The 19,516-nt window shown below is 44.1% G+C and overlaps 1 protein-coding gene across 1 annotated transcript in view; it reads right to left on the bottom strand.

Annotated features, from left to right (window-relative positions):
* Positions 1-19,516, bottom strand: part of MYO3B (myosin IIIB) — a 266,306-nt gene that overhangs the window by 167,454 nt on the left and 79,336 nt on the right. The gene's annotated exons all lie outside the window — the stretch shown is intronic.

Raw genomic sequence — 19,516 nt, 5'->3', positions numbered from 1 at the left:
CGCGAGAACGGCCTGGGCTGTTTCTCGTCGTCAGCTTCCTGCTGGGCTTCCTGCTGTGGAGACGAGCAACGCGTGGACGCGGGCGGGAGGATGTCTTCATCGCCGCATCTGACAGGCAAGTAGCGACCCCCGACCCCTGCTATGTCGCTGGTGAGATCTGCCTGTGTGGCAGCTCACTAGCGACAACTTAGCGATGTACCAGCGATCCTGACCAGGTCATACCGTTGTTGGGATCGCTGGTGCATCGCTAAGTGTGACAGTACCTTTAGGAACCTTTTGAGCTCTCTTCATAAGTCTTTTTTTCATAAATAATTTGTTAACTCTCAGACATTTGTTAGGAAGTAAGAATTATAGAATTCTATGTGGTGGCGTTCCTCTTGGTATTACTTTTGGAAATTTATGCATAATAAAACATTGCAGTCTATGGAAGAAGAATGCAATGTGGGTATTTTTTTTTTTTTTTCTCAACTAGAAAACAAGTTTCCTGGTACTCCTCCCTATGTCTGTAAGGAAAAACGGATCCTTTTTTAAAAAATTGTATGTGACATGTACGGTAACTAGAAAAATAATGACTGTACACACCCTATAACCCTATAACGCTTTCATTTCCAGCTGTCATGTGACAAATCAGTGGTTTTTTTTGCTTACAATAGTAAAATGTAAAAAATGACAAAAACGTGGCATGAAACAGGACAAAGTTAGTATATACAGTACATTTGGAGACGCATAAATCTGTGTAGTGAGTAATAAAGTGTTTCAGTCTTGTATATCTCCCTGGCTTATCTTCATGCTGCCACTTGGTTAAATTCCCACACAATAAAATAGCTGCAGATGGTCAGACGGCGGGGTGTTGTTTTATGGCCGACAGTATAAGAAAAGCAGGGAATTTGAGTATGAAACGCAATGTTCCATAGCTCCACAAGATCATCACTAGTGGTTGGCAAAAACAGACTGGCATTGTAGCTCCGCACATTGTGCCCACAGTCTCACCATGCTGCAAGGGGATGGAACAAGCCCAGACACAAATATTTGCAAACAGTTTTTGCTGGCTTGAGCTGTGAGATTATGGGTTTCTACATTAAATCCAGGCACAAACTGGAAAGATGCTGATTCATAAATGTAATGGAAGTGAGACTGCGGGAAAACATTGGATAAAAGCAGTAGAATGTAGTACGACCATGTGCATGTAGTGCTATACATACATATAGTGTGTATATATACAGTACATATATATATATCTAATAAATAAAGCTGAATTGTATGTATGTATGTATGTATGTATGTGTGTGTGTATGTCCGGGATTGGCATCCGCACCGTCGCAGCTACAGCCACAAAATTTGGCACAGTCACACGTCTGGACCCCGAGAGCGTCATAGGCTATGTTGTGAGGCGACATTTTAACCCTGTGCGTTCCAATTCACCAAACAATTTTGCCCCTATCTACATAATGGGGAAAAAGTGTGTGTATCAAGCCCCGCCCCTCATTATGATGTCATAATGGTTGACTATGGGATGGAGGATGTGTGATGGGTATATGGGCACAGGACTATGGGATGGAGGATGTGTGATGGGTATATGGGCATGAGACTATGAGATGAAGGATGTGTGATGGGTATATGGGCACTCGACTATGGGATGGCGAATATGTATGACGGGTATATGGGCACAGGACTATGGGATGGAGGATGTGTGATGGGGGCACAGGACTATGGGATGGAGGATATGTATGACGGGTATATGGGCACGGGACTATGGGATGGAGGATGTGTGATGGGTATATAGGCATGGGACTATGGGATGGCGGATATGTATGATGGGTATATGGGCACGGGCCTATGGGATCGTGGATATGCATGATGGGTATATGGGCATGGGACTATGAGATGAAGGATGTGTGATGGGTATATGGGCACTTGACTATGGGATGGCGAATATGCATGATGGGTATATGGGCATGGGACTATGGGATGGAGGATGTGTGATGGGTATATGGGCATGGGACTATGGGATGGAGGATGTGTGAAGGGTATATGGGCACTTGACTATGGGATGGAGGATATGTATGATGGGTATATGGGCACGGGCCTATGGGATCGTGGATATGCATGATGGGTATATGGGCATGGGACTATGGGATGGAGGATAATTATAATTTGCTATAACTAACCACAGTTAGTTACTATGCCCGGGCAGTGCCGGGCTCTTCAGCTAGTTATATATAAAATCTATGGTCAAATTTCTTTAAAACAATCATCTGAAATTGCATTGGTATTCTAGAGGGTCTTTTTTTTTTCAAAAGATGGCCAGATAACATAATATGGATGAAGTGGACATATCAAAATAATTACATCGGGATCACAAAGTGATTTTCCCAAAAAAAGGTGGTCTTATAGGAAAGTTTCTCTATATATCACAGCTGGGCAGTGTACTTGGGTATCTTTTGCAGTCCTATACACAATGAATGGTGGTGCATGTGCGTGGCCATCGCTCCATTCCAATGGGGAATTTCAGAGCCCGATTCCCAAGATCTGTGGTTGTCCCAGAAATCAAACCCCCGGCCGGTGATCAGTAAAGCCCGCCATACACATTAGACTAATATTGGCTGAAGCCACCTATAGCAAAGGGCTTGGCCAATTGTCTAATGAATGTGGGGAACCCGGACAACTGATTGTCGGGAGAGTTAAGGATAGGGCATATGTGATTTCGGATTACTGATTTTTTTTTTGCATTCTTTAAAAGAAGCTGTCATCAGACAAATGTGGCGGCGGTTCTCTCATAGAGGACACAGGAGCTCTCCTGGGTGTGGGAGAACTGCTTGTAGTGGCGGCCGGCTGAACGATCGTCCGAAGCATCGTTCGCCATCTCATTTATGGCAGGCTTTCATTGTCCCCTATCCTGTGGTCCATCTATTTGATCACTTTGTGAATGTAGCTAGATAAACTTTGCACATGTGCTGTAGGTTCATTTGTATTTTAGCATATTTAGACCAAAGGGGATATTGTACTTGGATATACTGTATACATGTGTACACCACTGGACAAAATTATTTTAAACATGCTTAAAAAATTGCTGCACCCAACAAACGGGCATTTTGCTTCTTTTGCTAGTGTTTTCTTCCCTGATAAGAAGGCCTGATGGTCAGGAACAAGCAAACACTTCGTTATTGGCTAGTCTAAATGGGCCCTAAAAGGGAAGGCTGGTCTAATCCTCATTGCTTTTGGGTATTAAATAAATGAAAAAGACTCCAGAGGTGAATATTAGAATATATGGGAATCCTGTAATAGCAATGGGTTAGGGCATGGGGGATTGGAAAACAAGTATTAGGCCATTTTTCTTGGTTGTGTGTTCCGCTAAATGTTGCATAAAAATTTCCGAGGCAGGTGAAATCACTCAAGGAGAGTGGAACCGAAGTACATTTGCTCCAAAGTTTAGCTACTTTTTAAATAATTGATGAATAAACCAAAAACATCTGGAAACCCCAAACTCCACTCACTATAGCAAAAATAAATAAAACTCACAAGATAAACACAAGCAAAATAAAGTTTAAATATGGTGCAAGTTAAAAGAAGAATAAAGCACAAGTGAAAAACAGGCAAAAACACACCAAAAACTAGATAATAAAAGGCAAAAATGCAATAATGAATCAGGTCCAATGACTCTAACCTGCTCTTCTGATCCATTTTCATTGATCAATGATATGCCAACCAGTACTGGTTTCTTTTTTCCCCTTATTCTATTTCACAGAGCCAGAGAAGCTGCAGATTCATCTCCCTCCTTCCCTCCTACCTCAGTTGGATTCAGTATTTCACACTAGACACATTATTTGCATATTATCGTTCCTTTACATTAACAGAGAACGATAAAATATTAATGATTTAAGCTTTAAAAAAAAAAAGTTCATAATAGTTAACTTTAAGATAATGATGTATGTCATGCCCGCCATGTCTGTTATGACGTATGACTCCTGGAGCAGTGTGCATGTGCACTGAACTATCATGCCCGTTATGTCTTATGCTGCAAGATCCCTGGAAGCAGTGTGCACACGCACCTCATGACTGCTGTGCTGCAAGATGCCTGGAGCAGTGTGCACGCACGCCTCATCTCATGGCTGCCTGCCACTGCGCATGTGTGTTTTACCTCATGGCTATACGCCGTTGTTGTGTGACCAGCCGTCTCTGCTCTGCCTGCAGCAATCCTTTCTGTGTTCCTGGTGCCCCTGATCATGTAACCTTTCCTATGTTCCAGCACTGTCTGACCCAGCTAACCTCTCAGTGTTTCTGGAGCCCCTGATCATGTGACCTTCTCTATGGTCCAGCCCAGTCTGATCTAGCAATGCTCTCTATGATCCTGGAGGATCTGAACCGGAAGTCCTCTCCTGGTTCTGACCCGGAAGTGCAGGTGCTAATGCCCTATATCAGACCGCCCCTTCCTATGGTCGGGGCCTGAGTATCGTGTTGCTTCCCTGCATGGCTGCTTGGTCTGCTGGGTCGCTCCCCATATTCTTTGCCCCTGCACTTTGCCCTGTTGTGCATCTCTGCACACGCTCTGTGCTTGTACTCTGCCTCTTGTCCTGTGCCATGTCTTGTGTTGTCCTTTGTGCCATGTTTTGTCTCTGTCATGTTTGGACTTGTCCTTCCTGTGTTCTCTGCCTTTGCCTGCTTTGCCATGTTTTGTCTATGCTATGCTTTCCTTGTACTGCTTTCGCTTCCCTGTTTCTGCTTGGTCATCCTTGTTCTGGTGCTCTGTTGTGCCTCCTGGCACACACACCATTCTTCCTCTCTTACCTATGGTGCTCTGTTGTGCCTCCTGGCACACACCATTCCTCCTCTCTTACCTATGGTGCTTCTCAAGCACATTTCCAGGCTAGTCTCAAGGTTCTTCCTTGACCCGGCTCTGGGCTTTGGCCTACGCTCCGCTGCTAGCCCTGTTCTCTGCCTGGTGCTCTGTTGTGCCTCCTGGCACACGCACCATCTCTGCTCTCTGACTTATGGTGCTCTCTTGCACATTCCATGTCTAGTCTCAAGGTTCTGCCTTGACCCGGCTCTGGGCTTTGGCCTACGCTCCGCTGCTAGACTCTGTCCTATTGTGATCTCTAGCACATTTCATGGCTAGTCTCAAGGTTCTCCCTTGACCAGGCTCAGGGTTTCGGCTTACGCTCCGCTGCTAGTCCTTTACTCTCTCTGACCCCGCTCTGTGCTTCTGCCTACGTTCCGCTCCTTGTTCCGTACCTTGTCTAGCTTTGCCTTGTTTCCTCGTGTGCCCTTTGCATGTGCCTGGCCTTCCTAGCCTCCTGTCTGTGCCTCAGCCGTGCCCGTCCTAGCTGTGCCCGCCTGCTTGTGCCTCAGCCGTGCTCGTCGGTCAGTGACAGCTGTGTCGCCTGTTATGCCTCAGCCGGGTTCCCTGGAGTCTTGCCCGTCTGTCTGTGCCGCAGCTCGACCAGCTAGCCAGTGTCCCAGCCGTGGTCTCTGTGCTTCCTTGTACCCACGCTGTCTCTGCACTGTGCTTTGCGTGCTTCTCTAATAGCACGCACAGGTCCTAGCCTGCTCCTTGGCACACCTCCCCATGCTTCTGTAAAAGTACGCGCAGGTCTTGCCATGTACCCTGTCGTGCCCTCTAGCACGCACAGGCCCTAGCCTATACCCTGTCGTGCCCACTTGCACGCACAGGCCCTAGCTTGTACCCTGTCGTGCCCTCTTGCATGCACAGGCCCTAGCCTGTACCCTGACGTGCCTCCTAGCACGCGCAGGCCCTTGCCCTAGCCTGGTCCCCTGGCGTGCCTCCTAGCACATGCAGGCCCTTGCCTTAGCCTGAACCCTGGCGTGTCTCTTAGCACGCACCCTGACTTGACCCTGACCCTGGCGTGTCCCTCAGCACGCGCAGGACCTTGACTTGGACCTGACCCTGGCGTGCCCCTCTGCACGTGCAGGACTCTGCTTTGAACCCTGTCCCTGGCGTGTCCCTCGGCACGCGCAGGACCTTGCCTTGGACACTGGCGTGTCCCTACAAACACACCTTGCCTTGTATCTTGGACCTTGAACCCTGACGTGTCCCCTACACGCGCACCATGTCTTGTACTTTGCACGTTGGACCTGCCGTGTCCCCTACACATGCACCTTTGCTTGCACCTTGCCCTGGACCCTGGTGCGCCCCTAGCACGCACCCTGCCTGGAATCTTGCGTTGGACCTCGGCGTGTTCTCTAACACGCACCATGTCTGGAGATCTGTCGTGCCTCCTTGCCTGTACCCTAGTTTGCCTGCTGGATTCCCGGAACCTGCCCATCTCTGCCAGAGATCGTACGCATGAAGACTACGGCCTGATGTCCGGAGCTGATGTCCGCAGCCTGATGCCCTGATCCTTGCCAGCTGTCCGGAGTCCGATGCCATCGTGTCCTTGTCGGTAACCGGGCTTACCTTCTGGCACGTACCATGCCATGGACCTTTTAATAATTTATACTGTAGGAACAAGGGAAGCGCAAATAGAGTCTTATCCGATGGTAAGAGATATATAATTGTATATTATCAACTCACCCGCTCCAGGAAAGGAAAAGGCATGTAGAATATGCGTTCAGCTGCTGCACGTCCACGGGTCAAACCAGTGACCGCTAACATATAAAACTTATGGAACTTTTTTATGGACTTCGTGCGCTGCCAAACATTAGACTTAGATCCAGTTGAGATGAAAGATTAAAGTTTTATTCCCAACGCGTTTCGAAGTATTAACTTCTTCCTCCGGGGATGACAGATGTCTGTCATCCCCTGAGGAAGAAGTTATTAATACTTCGAAACACGTTGGGAAGAAAACTTTAATCTTTCATCTCAACTGGATCTAAGTCTAATGCTTGGCAGCGCACAAAGTCCATAAAAAAGTTCCATAAGTTTTATATGTCACGGACCTTGCTGTGTTTGCCTGTTATCACGTTTTGCACTTAAAGTTATCCTGAAGTTGCCTTAATGAAGATACCTTGAATTCACGTATTGTCTTGTCTTGTTTCCTGCACATCCTTTGTCGTCATACACTTGTCCCTTGTGTCTACTTGAGCCGGCCGTCTGGTTCCAGCAGTCGTGGTGGCTCACCCCCTTGGTCTTGCCCCTGACACTCCCTGTATAGGGGGTGGTTCCTCACAAGGTCAGCTCGCCCTAGGTGGGTGGGTGCCACGACCCAGAGGGTCCACTCTAAAGAAAAACGACTCAGCGTAAGCTGACTCCGTAACAATGTATCTTGGCCGAATAGCACCTGTACATCAAAAAAATGTAATAAGAGAAATTATACAGTAGATTGCACTGAAATGTCCATGTGCCGCTTCTGTACAACCTCTTGCGGAGCAGCACAATGAACTTAGCGTAATTAGTTTGCCAATTTTCTCTGATTTACACCTGATCTATTATGGATGTCTCAAGAAACCCATCATTTTCTTCCAATGGCACAGCATGTGAACCGTGCGTTCTTCTACTGTGAAATTTCAAAAGCTATTAATGGATTTATAAAAAAAAAAATGATAGAAAAATGGTAGCAAAACCTGAATTCCATAAATCATATTGGCAGTCAAACAAAGACAGTAGAAAGAGAATTGATTTCACTCCTGTACAATATTCTGTGTTTCTAATGTCGGAACATGTACAATATAATAAAGCCTATTCTCTATTATTTCCAAACAAAATCGTGATCATTTTAGAGACTTCTGGATTCTCTGACTAAAGGATTACGAATAGTGATGAATTATGGTTCATGGTTATCATCTTTAGGCCCCATGACCACATCAAAACCTTCGAAAGAACCCTTATGGTGTTACAGACTATGGTTCCATATTACAGAGCTGTTAGCTCTCCAAGTGACACATGGAGGCAACAAATGGCCTTTAGATTCTGTGAAGTCCATTTTCCAGCTACGTATAATATGCAGAGCACATTGGCGTTTTGTAAAGCTTTCCTAGAGATAATATACTTTGCAATAGAGCTTTTAAAGACTATTCCCTTTTTTCCGGAATCTCTGCACTCACTGAAAAATCTAGCAACTAAGGAAGTTATTGGCCTCAATTCATAAGGGTTTACATTCTAGCTTAAAACAGTTTGAAAAGTTTGAAAATTTTACTCCAGCTGTGCCAAAATGGATGACGCTGGGACCAGTCAACTGCTGGCTCCTGTGCTGGCTGCAGAAGAGAACACTGCATGTCATGGAAGCAGGGGAAGGTGAGATGAATGTTTTTTTTTATGTGTTAGAGAACAGCAGAGCACTATTACAGGATTGTCCCAGTAGCTGGGACATTATACCAAGACATTGGTACAGGATGGGGACATTATAACTCGATGGGGAATGCTGACATTACTACTGAATAGCAAATGGGGACATTGTACCAGCATGCGGCACATTATACCAGGAAGGGGCCCAGTATGGGGGACATACATTACTGGAAGGGGACAGGATGGGGACAGTACGCCGGGATGGGGGACATTATTACTGGAAGGGACCCAGGAAGAGAGACATATATCACTGGAAGGGCCCAGGATGGGTGACATTATACCAGGAAGGGGCCTGGAAAAAGAAATCCTTACAGAAAGGGGCTCAGGATAGGAGACATAAAAGCAGGAAAGGGGCCAAAGATGTTGGACACAATCCTAGTAAGGGACCCAGATCACTGCTAGTCAAAAGCTTATGCTCTCTGGTTTGTGTTTGCCTGATTCCTGTGATGTGAGTTCTGAGCTACTGCTGCCTTACCTTTCGGCCATGTTCCAACTACCCTTTTGTTATTGCCTCTTTATTTATCTGCTATTTCTCTGGTATTCTGACCCAGGACTGTGACCTGAAATAAGCCCTCTTTTCCCTTAGTTTACTGTGTGCTCTCTCGGTACTGACCCAGGAACGTCTGAGTTCTCTGCCCCACAGCCTGTCCATGAGTTGTGACTAGCGTCACAGCCACATTCTATTAGGGAATATAAGGGAGAGACGCTAACCCTCAAATGTCGCATGGTCCGCAAGTGTGTGTGTGTGTGTGTGTGTATATATATATATATATATATATATATTCACCTTTGTCCACGATATGCAACATAATTAAGAAGTTAACAACCCATGGCACTGTAGCTAATCTCCCTGGACGTGGATTGCAGAGAAAAATTGACGAAAGGTTGCAGTGCAGGATAGTCCGGATGGTGGATAAACAGCTCCACTCACGTTCTAGAGAAATTCAAGCTGTCCTCTAGGCTCAGGGTGCATCAATGTCAGCGCAAACTATCCATTTACATTTGAATGAAAATAAATGCTATGGTTGGAGACCCAGGAGGTCCCCACTGGTGACACAGAAACATAAAAAAGCTAGGCTGCAGTTTTCCAAAATGTACGTGAGTAAGCCAAAATCATTCTGGGAAAGAGTCGTATGGAAAGATGAGACCAAGATAGAGCTTTTTGGTAAAGCACATCATTCTACTGTTTACCGAAAACCAAATGAGGCCAACATAGAAATTAACACAGCACCTACAATCAAATATGGTGGAGGTTCAAAGATGTTTTGGGGCTCTCTTTCTGCCTCTGGCACAAGATGCCTTGACTGTGTGAGAGCCATCGTGAAATCAAATCTGAAGATTACTAAAGGATCTTGGGTTTCAATGTAATGCCCAGTGTCAGAAAACTGGGTTTGTGTCCAAAGTCATGAGTCTTCCAGCTGGACAATGACCCCAAACATACTTCAATAAGCACCAGCAAATGGATGGAAACAAAGTGCTGGAGAGTTCTGAAGTGGCCAGCAATGAGTCTGGATCTAAATTCCATTGAACACCTGTGGACAGATCTTAAAATTGCTGTTGGGAGAAGGCGCCCTCACATATGAGAGACCTGGAGCAGTTCACAAAAGAACAGTGGTCAAAAATTCGGGTTGAGAGGTGTAAGATGCTTGGTGATTTTTATAGGAAGCAATTGATTGCGGTTATTTATTCCAAAGGGTGGGCAACCAAATATTAAGTTGAGGGTTCCAATAATTTTGTCCGGTCCATTTTTGGGATTTTGTGTGAAATTATGTCCAATATGCATTGTTTTATGTTTCTTTTGTGTTGTTCCGATTCACACAAAGGAAATAAACGTGTATAACAAAACGTGTAATTGCAATAATTTTCTGGGAAAAATACTTTTGCGTCCAATTTTTACTAATGTGAACATCATTGCATACCTATATGTATTTACTTATTGTTTGGGAATTTTTTAACTTTAGAATAATAAAGAAGTGATTTTAGGGGAATTTCTTTTTAGACAGTTATGTTTATTGCCCTTGATGCTATCAGCAATTGTGAGCCAGTTCTACAAGGTATTCATGTCGTTTATTATCATATATATATTATCATGTACATATACCTATATAGCAATAGTGCACCTAAATATATGCATTCATTGAATATATTAATTATTTTAAATTCCATTAATTCCAAGCAAACTATGCTTATAACAATGAAAATTAGGTAGGGTACTTAATTCACATATTGGCCAATTTGTGAGTGCCCACCAACCACAATAAGGCGCACATTTCTTTGGACCTTAACCTACCTTTAATCAGGAATGCCTCTCCCAAGCTAAAAGCCTTCAGATTTAAAGGGGTTAAGGGGTTATTTTTTTTTCACTAGGGGGCTTATCACTTATCAGCAGATAGTTGCTCACAGCTGTTCGGCTGTGTGACAATCTCTCCTGACTCTGATCCATGTCGGCGATTATCCCGCTCCTTGTGATGTCATGTCGACAGAGCAATTCTTTCTCTTCTGCTCTGCTCTCGCTGTCGTAGTCATGTTGAATGACAGCAGGCTCCCCGCTACGTTAGACAGCGAAGGCTGTCAATCAACATGGCGTTGGCAATAATGTCCCGTCGACAGAGTGAGAAGAAACTTCTTTGTTGATGTGACATCACCGGAAGCAGGAGAATTGCTGCCAGAAGCGGTTCATGATCATCGCATGGGAGAACTGGCGGGTAGTCAGCACCTACCTATCGATATGGTAAACCCCATATAAGAAAAAAAGTCCCGGATAACCCCTTTAAAAGGCATTAATTAATAACAGCCTTAGACTGATGGGAGGAGTGCTCAAATCAAATATGGAGGCCATCACCACTAGCTCTTGGCCCACAAGAGAATTAAGTTAGGATATCATCAAAGAACTGTTCGCATTGTCATGGCTGATGGGCGCATTAATTGATCATTTTGATGCGCTACGTATCTGAACTTTGCAAGCATAGCTTATTTGGAATTATTGCCACCTATTGGAGGTAGCAATCCTAAAAGTCAATGTTGACCCTTTAACGAGCCTAGTTACATGACTTAGGATAAAAGCCAAGCCAGAATCTCCATTTGCAGACACTGTGTTTCGGGGTACTGCCCCTCATCAGTGCAAAGTGGGAGATCTGGTTTGGCTGTGAGAGAGGCGTCTGACCAATATCCAAGAAGTATCATTTCTCCTTGCGGAGAATGACATGCTAAGCATGTCAAGGTGACTTTTAGGAACGCTACCTCCAATAGGTGGCACTAGAGTTCTAGTCCTCTTCCTCTCTGAAGAGACAATTTGCATAATTAGCATATTTCCCAGAGGAGCATTGCAGCTTTAAGTCTCCTCACCTCGACATGCTTAGCATGTCATTCTCCGCAAGGAGAAATGATACTTCTTGGATATCGGTCAGACGCCTGACTCACAGCCAAACCAGATCTCCCACTTTGCACTGATGAGGGGCAGTACCCCGAAGCACAGTGTCTGCAAATAGAGATTCTGGCTTGGCTTTTATCCTAAGTCATGTAACTAGGCTCGTTAAAGGGTCAACATTGACTTTTAGGATTGCTACCTCCAATAGGTGGCACTAGAGTTCTAGTCCTCTTCCTCTCTGAAGAGGCAATTTGCATAATTTGCATAATTTGCATAATTTGCATAATTTGCATGTATCTTGGCGCGTACAGTGTGCTGCTGAATTCTTTGGCTATGTGGCTATGTAGATAGGGTATGGTAAATGTGCAGACATATACACATTTACACACCTACCTATATACACACAGTTGGTGGCAGTGATGATTACATTCAAGGTGAAAAAATTGGTTGGTCATTTAAGAAGAATGCTTTCAAATGCGATCTGGGAACCCCACATATGTTGATGTTTTCCAAACATCTAACAATTAGCTGAGGACAATATCGCCATCTACAGGAAACAACTGGCAGAATCAATCTCAGTTGATATTTTACTAGTATGTAATATACAGCAGCGTTTGCTCAGACTGCAGCTAAAACAAAACAAATTCCAAGCTATCTCATAAGCAAAGAGGAACAAGCCAAACAATGAATCTACGTTATATCTTCTAGATGCCGTATTTTGCAAACATTAGTGTAATAAAATCCACAAACTTATAAAGGTTTGAAAAATGTTTGAAAATTTGCTGTCGTTCTTTGTTTTTCCAAGATTGTTTTTTTTAAAGTCCAAATGTACTTCTATTAATTTATATTACAATTCCTGGAAAAATTATTTACCAGTCTATCTCAGTAAACCTAAAGGTATAGCACTTCCCCATGTGGCACAAAAATAATTAAATAACCAAAGAAAGAAACAGATTGTGCCAGGGATGAAATATATCACAAAAATAATTTAAAGAGTTACATTTTATTGCATGAATTAAGAATATGCATATGCAAAATAATTAAAGCAAACCCCAAAAGACAAACAGAGACACCTTAAAAAAAAAAAAAACACATCAGGGGTTGACCCCCTGATGACGCAGTGGTGAAACACGTGCCAGGTCATGTGGTAGGTGGGCTGATCACTGTCATGCAGTGCTACCCTTTTTCCCATGGATATATCACATGCCAACTAGATTCTCATCCTAGAACATTTATAGAAGCGGATGAGAATCTGGTCAGCATGTGGATGCAAGTATGGCATGCAAATCGCATGTTTGCAGTCACGTGATTGCTCTCTCATTCTGGAAATAGCGGAGAATCTTGACATTATGCACATTGCAACCTGCAGTGATAGAGTGACTGCAGAACAATGAGCGCACACTGTCAAGATTCCCCCCTATTTTCAATTCGAGTGGCAGCTATATGGCTGCAAGAATGCGATTTGCAGTCTAGTCGGCATGTGACCACAAATATGCAAATTGCACACTTGCAATCCCATGACTATCTACTTTCTCTGGAAATAGAAGGCAATCTGGATGTTGTGCGTATTGCACACATCCTTTAATTGGCAATCTGCAGTCACGTAGTGCAGAAATTGAGCCTGGAAAAATCCCTTTAAATTTTCAGACTTGGAGCTTCATTCATCTCAGCACTGATGATGTACCGGGTGAGTCATAAAGGACGGACGTTTTTAAACTCATCATAAAATCGTTAAATATAAAGGACGGATGTATTTGAAGTGGCTATAACTCACCACCAGGTGGAGGTAGAGATGTGCGGGAGGCGGGGTTATGTTTGTGAGGTGAAAGCATTGTTTTTATTTTAGTTTCAGTTTAAGCTATGGTGCCGTGGACGATAGAACATCGCGTTTTTGCGTACGACAGTTTTGTCAAGAATAATGAGTGTATCACAGCCGTTCAGCGTGAGTTTCGGCGTCATTTCAATATTCACAGAAATCAAGCTGTTCCCGCTCGTAACACTATCCTACGTTGGGTTGAAGCACTCCGTACACGAGGTACACTAATGAACAAACGACCACCGGGGGCTCCACGAACGGCACGTACCCCTGAAAATGTGGAACGCGTCAGGCAAGCCATGCTGCGTAGTCCGAGTCGATCTGCTCGGAAACATTCTTTAGAACTTGCCCTCAGTAATCGTACAGTAAGGCGTATTTTGCATTTAGACCTGCATTTCCACCCCTATAAATTGGCCATTGTGCAACAGTTGGAGCGCGGGGATTACGCAGCGCGACTGAAGTTCGCACATGAGATGGAAGCAATTATTGAGCAAAACGACAACCTTATTTTATTCATGAGTGATGAAGCTCATTTCCATGTCAATGGCATGGTTAATCAGCAGAACTGCCGTTATTGGGCCTATGAAAATCCGAAAGAATTACATGAACGACCGCTGCACAGCCCTAAGGTAACGGTGTGGTGCGCTATGGGCAAATATGGCGTGATCGGTCCGTACTTTTTCGAAGGCGATAATGGCAATACTGTTACCGTGAACTCACAACGTTATATCGCCATGATAAATAACTTCTTTGTTCCCGAGTTACGACGGCAACATATCCCCATCTCTAGTGTGTGGTTTCAACAAGATGGGGCAACGGCCCACACAGCCGGAGCAACAATGAACGTTCTTCGCCCTCTCTTCCCTGGTCGCATCATTTCCAGGTTTGGCGATATTAATTGGCCTCCTAGGTCCCCAGACCTGTCCATGTGCGATTATTACTTATGGGGTCACCTCAAATCACGTGTATACAAGCTTAAGCCTCGATCATTACAAGAACTGAAGGAAGCTATTCGAGTGGAAGTTGCCCAATTCGACAGAGTTGTGTTGGAACGTGTTGATGCCAACTTCCAAGAACGCCTTTGGAAATGCATCACTGATAATGGCCACCACATGGCAGATGTTGTTTTCCACACTTGAATTTGTCAAATGCTATTAGTATACGTAACCAAATCTGTGAATACATTTATATTTAATAAATATTTAACGATTTTATGATTAGTTTAAAAACGTCCGTCCTTTATGACTCACCTGGTATAACAGGATACTTACACAGACTAGCACTCTGTTTCCCTTACCTAGGATCTCTCTTTTGGGCTCATGATGTAAAGGCCACATGCGGCAAAGACACTATGGGCCCAATTCATAATTTGCCTTTTTTTATGTCTTATTTTTTAATTTTGTTTTATTCACTGGAGTTTATTGAGCCAAATTATTTTAAATGGAGCATATGGTTCATCAATTTTGCTCAAAGTAAAAAATGTTATTTTTTTCTGTCTAAGGCCTGTTTCACACTTCAGTTTTTTTGTGTCAGTTAAAATCCGCCAAAATGGTAGAAAGCGGATCCGTTGCTAACTGATGTGAACGGATGCCACTGGACCGTTTTTTTTTACAGATCCGATGAATGAAGAATTTTAAATTTTTAATGAGTAATCCGCAATTCTCTTATATGTAAATAAGCTGTTAAGATTTATTGGCCGGACATAGATCTCCCTGAGAATCTGCCTCCAGAGATTATATTAAATGAAAGGGGGTGTTACTAGTGTGAGATATGTAACGACTGACAGTCTGCTCTCCTGATCTACATGTCTCACACTGGTAACGCCCTCTTTGATTTAAAGTAATCTCTGGAGGCAGATTCTCGGCGAGATCTATGTCCAGCCCATAGACCTTAAAAGCTCATTTACATATTAAGAAAAATGTGGATTTCTCTGGAATAAGACATCGGATCTCAGATATCAGCGGATCATTTTATTCCACTCCCTATGACCTGCGTGCCCGTATAGATGGCTAAGGAGGGTTGATCCTACTGACAGATTCCCTTTAACCCCTTTCTGCCATGAGACGTACTATCCCGTCCATGTGCCCTGGGACTTAATTCCCAAGGACGGGATAGTACGTCTAATGCGATCAGCGGCGCCCACGTGGTGAGCGCCGCTGATCGCGGCCGGGTGTCAGCTGATTATCACAGCTGACACCCGGCACAATGTGTCAGGGGCGGTCACGGACCGCCCCGACACGTTAACCCCTTGTACACCGCGATCAAACACGATCGCGGTGTACCGGGGGTTAAAGGGAAGCATCGGCAGGGAGGGGGCTCCCTCCGTGCTTCCCTGAGTCCCCCACAGCTGCGCAATGTGCAGCGCTGCTGCGGGGGGCTCTTTCCCTACAGGCCCCTGGATCCAAGATGGCGACGGGGGCCTTCGGGGGGCCTGTAGGAAGCTGACTTCCTCACTGCCTGCAAAGCGCAGGCATGAGGAAGTCTGCAGAACTGCCTGTTACAGATCGCTGATCTGTCACAGTGATCTGTGATGTGACAGATCAGCGATCTGTCACAGGACAGTGATGTCCCACCTGGGACTATGTAAGGGTGGTTTCACATTAGCGCTTTTTAAGCGCACGCACGGCCGGGGGTAGCTCCGCCCCTGAGCCGGCTCTCTGCCCGGCGTGCCCGCCCCTTGCTTGTAGCGCCGCCTCCTAGCGCACAGCGGCGCCTGCAATCGGCGCACCCTATCTTTAGCATAGGGTGCGCAGATCGTGCGCAGGCCGTGCGCTAGTTGCGCTTTGACATGCGCTGTGCACTTTTGACGGTGCGCCAAAATCAAACTTTTCGGATTTTGGCGCGCACGGCGCACCGTCAAAAGTGCGCAGCGCAGGTCAAAGCGCAACTAGCGCACGGCCTGCGCACGATCTGCGCACCCTATGCTAAAGATAGGGTGCGCCGATCGCAGGCGCCGCTGTGCGCTAGGAGGCGGCGCTACAAGCAAGGGGCGGGCACGCCGGGCAGAGAGCCAGCTCGGGGGCGGAGCTACCCCCGGCCGTGCGTGCGCTTAAAAAGCGCTAATGTGAAACCACCCTCATAAAGTTAAAAAAAAAAAAAGAAAAAAAAGTGTAAAAATAATTTTTAAAAAATCGCTAAATAAATTAGTAAAAAAAAAAAAAAAATATTCCCCAATAAATTTATTTTTTGAAAATAAAAAAATAATAAAAGTACACATATTTGGTATCGCCGCGTCCGTAGCGACCCGCCCTATAAAACTGTCCCATTAGTTAACCCCTTTAGCGAACCCCTTAAAAAATAATAAAAAACGAAGCAAAAAATAATGATTTATTATCATACCACCGAACAAAAAGTGCAATAACGCGCGATCAAAAAGACGCATATAAATATCCATGGTACCGATGAAAACGTCATCTTGTCCCGCAAAAAACGAGCCGCCATACAGCATCATCCGCAAAAAAATAAAAAAGTTATAGCTCACAGAATAAAGCGATGCAAAAATAATTATTTTTTATATAAAATTGTTTTCATTGCAAAAAACCGACAAAACATAAAAAAACGACCTAAATGAGGTATCGCTGTAACCGAACTGACCCGAAGAATAAAACCGCTTTATCAATTTTACCGCACGCGGAACGGTGTAAACGCACCCCCCCAAAAGAAATTCACGAAACGCTGGTTTTTGTTCATTCTGCGTCCCAAAAATCGGAATAAAAAGCGATCAAAAAATGTCACGTGCCCGAAAATGGTACCGATAAAAACGTCAACTCGTCCCGCAAAGAATAAGACCTCACATGACTCGGTGGGTCAAAATACGGAAAAATTATAGCTCTCAATATGTGGTGATGCAAAAACTATTTTTACAATAAAATGCGTCTTTTAGCGTGCGACAGCCGCCAAACATAAAAATCGCCATAAATAGTAAATCAAACCCCCCGTTATCACCCCCTTAGTTAGGGAAAAATAATAAAATTAAAAAAAAGTATTTATTTCCATTTTCCCATTAGGGCCAGGGTTAGGGCTAGGGTTAGGGCTAGGGTTAAGGCTAGGGTTAGGGCTCAGGTTAGGGTTAGGGGTGTGTTGGGGTTAGGGTTGGAGTTATAATTGGGGGGTTTCCACTGTTTGGGCAAATCAGGGGCTCTTCAAATGCAACATGGCGTCTGATCTCAATTCCAGCCAATTCTGTGTTGAAAAAGTCAAATGGTGCTCCTTCCCTTCCAAGCTCTGCCATGCGCCCAAACAGTGTTTTACCCCCACATATAGGGTATCGGCCTACTCAGGACAAATTGTAAAGCAACTTTTGGGGTCCAATTTCTCCTGTTTACCCTTAGGAAAATAAAAAATTGGGGCAAAAATATCATTTTTGTGGAAAAAAATGATTTTTTTATTTTCACGCCCAGGCGTTATAAACTTCTGTGAAGCACTTGGGGGTTCAAAGTGCTCACCACACATCTAGATAAGTTCCGTGGGGGTTCTAGTTTCCAAAATGGGGTCACTTGTGGGGAGTTTCAATAGTTTAGGTACATCAGGGGCTCTCCAAAGGCAACATGACACCCGCAGACCAATCCATCAAAGTCTGCATTCCAAAACGTCACTACTTCCCTTCCGAGCCCTGACGTGTGCCCATACAGTAGTTTTCTCCAACATATGAGGTATCAGCGTACTCAGGACAAATTGGACAACAACTTTTGGGGTCCAATTTCTCCTGTTACCCTTGGGAAAATAAAAAAATTGGAGACTAATTGATCATGTTTGTGGAAAAAATACGATTTTTTTTATTTTCATGCCTGAGCATTATATACTTCTGTGAAGCCCTTGGGGGTTCAAAGTTCTCACCACATATCTAGATAAGTTCCTTAGGGGGTCTAGTTTCCAAAATGGAGTCATTTGTGGGGGGTTTCCACTGTTTAGGTACATTAGGGGCTCTCCAAAGGCAACATGACACACGCAGACCATTCCAGGAGATTTCCAAACGCGACATGGTGTCCGATCTCAATTCCAGCCAAAAACGTCAAATGGCGCTGCTTCCCTTCCGAGCTCTGCCATGTGCCAAAATAGTCATTTACACCCACATATGGTGTATCAGTGTACTCAGGACAAATTGCACAATAACTTTTAGGGACATATTACCCTTGGAAAAATAAAAATTGGGGGTGAAAAGATCATTTTTGTGGAAAAAATATGATTTTTTAATTGTACCGCTGTACGTTATAAACTTCTGTGAAGCCCTTGTGGGTTCAAAGTTCTCACCACATATCTAGATAAGTTCCTTGGGGGGTCTAGTTTCCAAAATGGGGTCACTTGGGGGGGTTTCCACTGTTTAGGTACATCAGGGGCTCTCCAAACACGACATGGCGTCCGATCTGAATTCCAGCCAATTTTGCATTGAAAAAGTCAAATGGCGCTCTTTCCCTGCTGAGGTCTACCATGCGCCGAAACAGTGGTTCCCCCCACATTTCAGGTATCGGCGTACTCAGGACAAATTGTACAATAACTTTTGCAGTCCAATTTCTCCTGTTACCCTTGGTAAATTAAAAAAAATTGAACCTGAAGTATTTTTTTTAGTGAAAAAAAGTTAAATGTTCATTTTTTTTAAAATATTCAAAAAATTCCTGTGACGCACCTAAAGGGTTAATAAACTTCTTGAATGTGGTTTTGAGCACCTTAAGGGGTGCAGTTTTTAGAATGGTGTCACTTTTGTGTATTTTCTATCATATAGACCCCTCAAAGTGGCTTCAAATGTGATGTGGTCCGTAAAAATAAAATGGTGTTGCAAAAATGAGAAATCGCTGGTCAACTTTTAACCCTTATAACTTCCTAACAAAAAAAAATTTTGGTTTCAAAATTGTGCTGATGTAAAGTAAACATGTGGGAAATGTTAGTTATCAAGTTTTTTGTGTGCTATATCTCTGTGATTTAAGGGCATAAAAATTCAAAGTTGGAAAATTGCGAAATTTTCAAAATTTTCGCCAAATTTCCGTTTTTTTCACAAATAAACGCAAGTTATTTGAATTAAATTTTACCACTAACATGAAGTACAATATGTCACGAGAAAACAATGTCAGAATCACCGGTATCCATGGAAGCATTTCAG

This window comes from Dendrobates tinctorius, unplaced genomic scaffold (genome assembly GCF_039654945.1).
Source record: "Dendrobates tinctorius isolate UK_male_01 unplaced genomic scaffold, ASM3965494v1 ptg000143l, whole genome shotgun sequence".
Lineage (NCBI taxonomy): Eukaryota > Metazoa > Chordata > Amphibia > Anura > Dendrobatidae > Dendrobates > Dendrobates tinctorius.
This window is presented reverse-complemented; position numbering and strand designations above follow the sequence as displayed.